Source organism: Alligator mississippiensis, chromosome 4 (genome assembly GCF_030867095.1).
Source record: "Alligator mississippiensis isolate rAllMis1 chromosome 4, rAllMis1, whole genome shotgun sequence".
In the NCBI taxonomy this organism is placed as follows: domain Eukaryota; kingdom Metazoa; phylum Chordata; order Crocodylia; family Alligatoridae; genus Alligator; species Alligator mississippiensis.
The window spans coordinates 148,439,690-148,445,460 of record NC_081827.1 but is presented as its reverse complement, the minus strand read 5'-3'; positions in this window follow the sequence as shown (position 1 = coordinate 148,445,460).

Sequence of the window (5,771 nt, the reverse complement as noted above, 5' to 3'; positions counted from 1 at the left end):
TCCCACAGCACCCATGGCATGAGTTTTGCTTGTCTGCAGCTTGAGGGGCAGTTCCCCCCAAACCCCTGCACCGATCTCCTTGAAACTTGGCAGGCTTTGTGGCCTCAGTAAGAGCTACCAGCCCTCCAGTTTTCACCCCACTATGTTGTAACATCTAGACGTGACATGAGTTTTGCTTTCAAGAATTTGGGGTGCTGTTCCCCCTAAACCCCTGCAATGATCTTCTTGAAACTTGTCACATTTCATCCTCTCTGCAGAATCTATCATCCCTGAAAATTTCGTCCAAATTGGACAAAAACCAACAAAGTTATATTTATTTTCCCCATTATACCCTATGGACAGATCTCCAAGGCGGCTCCGAACCGCTCCGGGAAGCCGAACGAGGCAGCACTTCGACCCGGATGTGCTGCTTCGGACCCCGAAGCGTCCGAAACTTCTCTGGATCTGAAGCTCTGCCCAAAGCCTCGCACAGCCCTAGGGTCCAATCCTCCCTGGGTACCATCTTACTACAACCGCAATAACAGGTGTGTGTGATGTAGGAAGCTGTTACCCGCAATCTTGGCCTCTGCTTTTCCACAAAGGGTCTCTCTGAGGTTGGACAGCACCAATGAGGCATTTACATACATCTCCTTGCACATGGCCTGGGCGTTGCCAGGGCAGCTGCTGCATGAACCTTTGAAAAAAATGAATGGCAGAGGATCATGATCATCTACATGTCATTTTTACATAATTTATATATTCAAGTAGTGCATTTAAATGCAATGACCTTTAAGATACAATACATCATATTATAAGTAGATGTAAAAAAACTCCCTCCTTTTTTCCATTTAATGCCATATTTCCACCCACCTCTGCCTAAGTGAGGGAACTGATCTGATGTTCAAGGTCTTTCCCTAGACAGGGGGGTCCTGATGTAGCAGTTCTGGCAGCCATGCCAACAAGTCCTGCAGGCCACAAACTAACCACTCGTGCTAGTTGAACATCCATGGAATAAACTCACCTATCCCTTTTATGAGTTGTGAACAGCACAGATCCCTACACAGAACAAATGCTGCAAAGTAGCAGTAGGCTGGCCAAAATAATTAATTCATATGCTCTAATGCTAGCTGGTCCCTGGGGAATTGTGAACCAAAGTCCTCCTGTCCACTATTCATCTTAGTACTTGCCCAAGTTCTGGCATTTTAGGACACTTCACGGCAATGTAACAACTTTATGTAAAATGCCAAAGTACTCCTAATGGCAATACTGGTGAGTTGAAAAAGATACCTGACAGATATGGAAGTCTACCACAGTGGCTCAGGTAAACAGATCCAGCACACTTGCAGGATAGAAAAAACCCTGTAGCAAAAAATCAATGCAACAGGCTGGTTTCAGTGGTGGCCCGAGGGTTGTCGGCACCCTGGGCAAAGGATACATTTGGGGCCCCTTAGAAGTATGTACTCAGGTGAATATCAACTCACCACAGTTGTACTGTGGATCTTTTTAATATTCTTTGGGGGAAATTAGATAAATAGTTGAGTGTTAAAATGCAAATAGAGCCACTTCTTTGAAAAAATTTCACCCCCCCCAAAAAAAAAATTGGGCCCTCTAAAGTGTGGGGCCCCAGGCGGTCACCTAGTTTGGCCTTGCCTAATGCCACTACATCTGGTTTGATCCTGTGCAGTGCTAATATGGAGTGTTGTGCCAAACAATTGTGGCGGGCTCACTGCTTTGTCTGGCACGCCAGACTTGGAGGAGGCCAATTCTGATTGGTAGAGTATTTCCACCAGTTGGGTGGTAGTGGGGAGAGGCTTGCCCCACCCCTGCCCAGAGAGCAGGGGCAAAGAGCCCTGGACCTGATTGAGAACTGCACCTTGCACATCTGGCAGACCTTGGGGGCAGAGCCTCCAGAGAGGATAAAAGGGCAGTGTGCTCGGCATGCAGGGCAGATGCGTATGGGACTCAAGAAGAATGGGGCCCAGAAGAGCTGGGGAGAGCCGCCCAGCAGGCGATTGCCCAGAAGAACCCCTGAAGATGCCGCTTGGGGATTCAAGCAGCAGGAGGCTCCAGCAGTGCACAACCTGATGTATGGAGCCTCGGCCCTGGGAGCAGTTCGAAACCGCTCAGGCCACCTTGAGGTGCACAACCCTGGTACACAGAGCCTTGGCCCTGGGAATCACTTAGGGGGTTCAGGCTTATGATCCTGGCATGAGGCCGGGTAGCTGAAGCTGGTAGTGTGGGTTGGCAGAACTAAAAGAGCCTTTTGTGCCCAGAGCGGAGCATGGGGCCAGCGAGAAAGCCCTGGGTGCGAGGCCAGACAGGAGGAGCTGGGAGTGTGGCCCAGCACAGCTGAAAGGGGCCTTGGTGCCCAAAGCAGGGCACAGGGCTGCAGAGAAACCCCAGCACAAGGCCAGGAAGCAGAGGAAGTGGCACGGCTCAGCCTGGGTGCCCGAGATGGGTCACCAGGCCACGAGAGGAGCTGGAGGCACCACTGGAGGGAGGCTGCGGTGGACCCGATGGCCAGGGGATGAGTCCCAACTGCCCTGGAGAGGGGAATGTGAGTTGCTGGGGAAGTGGGTCCCACAGGGGAGGTGATTTCTGGGGAAAGGGGACCCCACTGGGGAGCCAGTGAGTAAAGGCCCGAGTCCCAGCACTGGCACAGGAGGAAGGGCACTGGGCCCCTATTGTTCCTATCAAGAGTTTTGCTAGGGCCCATGATCCTGGTGGGAGGGGACCCTAGCTTCCGGTGTGTCTATGCTTCCAGAATAGGGTGGGTGTGCGCCTAATAATTTGGAGGTTGCTTTGTATAGTTTGTATATCATTTCTAACCAGATTGTTTATTGTTATGTCTTATTATTGATATATATATATATATATATATATATATATATATATTCTTGTTTAGTTGCTACATTTCCTGTGTGTGAACTTACCCTTCCGCTACCATATTCTGTTTATTGTCCTGTTGGGTTCCTGGTTATTCACATGCTGTGTTGCTTTACTTGTGCTTACCTATCTCAGAATCAATCGCTCCTCTGTGCCTGGGGTGACTAGAGGACTCACCTTGTTTCTTGTTTGCTGCTTATACAGTTCCCCTATCGGGTGTTGGTGTGACACCCCAGTGGAGGGTCAGTTCCCAAAACATCAATTATTTTGGAGTATTGTTTATTGTCTGTCCTTTGTAAATATTTATTCTCATATTTCAGGTGTATGTTTATATTTATATTATGAATCAATAAATTATATATAGTTAAGTAACATTTGCCTGGCCTGGCTCTATTGAGGATAGAGGGATCTGAACCCAAGCAACAGCCTCTCTCTCACAGCACCATTATTACCTGTCCACCTATCCCATCCAATTGGGGATGGGGCACACCCTTGCATATACCTGGGTTACACAACGCAGGATTAAAAATGAGGAGCAGGTCAGGGGGCAAACAAGGACCAACTCCTGCATTCATGGGAGCATTGCTGTGTTGTCCCCTTTTCCTTCTGCCTCTCAGCAGGAAGCCAGGCCTGAGAGGTACACAGACGAAGTGCCCCGATACAGAATATAGCTGATCTCTAGCTGCCCCTTTTCTTTATGATCTCCAGTGGAAACATATCTCAGCACAGGAGCCAAGACTTACCAATTTCATCAGCGGAAAGGACTGCACCGATGGCTCAACTTTGCTTATACCAGCCGGGGGAGGAGCATCTTGAGTCAGGGCCTCCTATTTGGGAACTGGGTGTTATTCACACAATGGTAGTCACCTTTCAGGCACAAGGTGATCAGCACGTGCAGCACAACCAACACTGAAATCCCTAGGAAGAGAGCAATGTAGGACCGGCATGTATGCTGAGAGCCAGGGTCTGTAGTAATAAAGGAAGGGTTGACCTTTAATTGAAAGGACCTGGTGTCACATGTATCTGGAGGAGGAGCAGAACAGTGACACACAGGGCAAGCCTTGGGGTTGTTTACTCCCCTGGTGTTTACAAGCATTTCCTTGGTTGATCACAGACCCTCAGGGGGAAAAGCCCTTTGAGGAGAGTGTCCAACAAATCCCCAGGCAAGGCTGATGGGAGAATTAGCCACCCAAGCTATTTTCCTTATGCAGTTGCAAGGGTAAATTCACTAGCTGCCTTAAGCATCCCCACACGTGATCCCAGCATCATGGGGGTTCCTGTGGATGTCTTCTGTTCTCATGGATTTTTAAGGCAGGAATGTGAGGGACCTTTTGGGGCCTTCACGGTCTTGGTACACCCCTACCCAGTTATATCTGTAAAAGACGGTGCCCTCTGCCTAGTGACCGGGGCAGGAGGACTACAGGAGAAATTGTAGTGGACAGAGGACTGTGAGTCGCTGTGGGGCCTGACTCTCTAGTCCCAGTGTTGCAGCATTAGGAAGAACTACATTTTGTTAAAGAGTCTCTGGGGGACGACTGCTAGAAGCAGTTTGTCCTCATTTCACTTAGAAAGCTTTGGGGCCCTTCTGGGAAGGGCTGGGAATTGTGCCCTATCTGGGAACCTGTGGCACTTGGGCAAGAGGGAGGACGGACTAGAGCTAGGACTTGTCCATATGGATGTCAGTTGGAGACAGAATAGAATATGGGTTGACATTATTTATTGCAACAAATACTCTTCACTGGGCAACATAGCAATGTGCTAGGATGCTGTACGGTGCGCTGCATGACGTAGTGATCTTGTGTGTCTACACATGATCACCAGCTAAGTTGCTGTAGCAGCACACTCCCCAGACATAGAGCACCGCTACAGCGAAGTAGCAGCAAAATTTACCCGTGCACCATACGGACAGCATAGTACCCACCCATACTGCACTGTGCTTAATACTTCCAAAAGGAAGTACTAAAGCACAGTGCTATGTAGACTCCACCATTATGTATCATTTGCTTCTCACAGAGGTTTATCTATTTCATTCCCTGTTTTCCTCAGTCCTACTAGAAGGCAGTCAGAGCTAAAATATTTCTCAAATAAAAACTTCAGCTAAAACAGTTTCATAGTAGGTAGGGTCTGAAGGGACCTGAGCAGATGATCAAGTCCGACCCCCTGCCATGGGCAGGAAAAGGTGCTGGGGTCAAATGACCCTGGCTAGGTGTCTATCTAGCCTCCTTTTAAAGACCCCCAGGGTAGAAGTGAGCACCACTTCCCTTGGACGTTGGGACCCTACTCCCATGGAAAACTACTCTTACATGCAGTTACAGTGTTGCTCTGTACAGATAAGGGCAAAACACAGAGAGCTGAACCCTGTGGTCCTTCCTCAGGTCAAGCTCCCTTAGAAGGATCACTGGAAGTATGTCATCAATGAAAACTGAGAGCCAAATTTATTTCTCATAGGGACCTGAGCTGTACAATAGAAATTGAAATCAAATCTCTCTTTAAGTGTGTTGCAATAGCTGCAGCAGCAACAGAGCTATTTTGTGGTTTTTACTTCAGCCTCAGGTGTGGAGGAGTTCACGTGTACTGTATACACACATACATACATAGTTTCCAAAAGTGTACATGGAGAGGTTGGTTGATGGGCACAGGACTAAGCAACTCCAGTCACCCTGTCCCTTCAAAACCTCCTTCCACCTACTAGTCTCCACCGCAGTTCAGCTGGTGCAGGACTTTTGTACACCCTCCCTCAGGCCTCCCCAACAGTGCACAGGGCAGCATGCACCCTGTGTCTGCTATGCTCCAGGGCTTGCCATGTTATAGGTGGCCTACTCTTCTTAGGACTTCTTCAGCCTAAAAAAGTGCATATGTAGAAGTGGCTTTAGACTGTTTGTCCCAATCTTAGGGGTGGTATAATA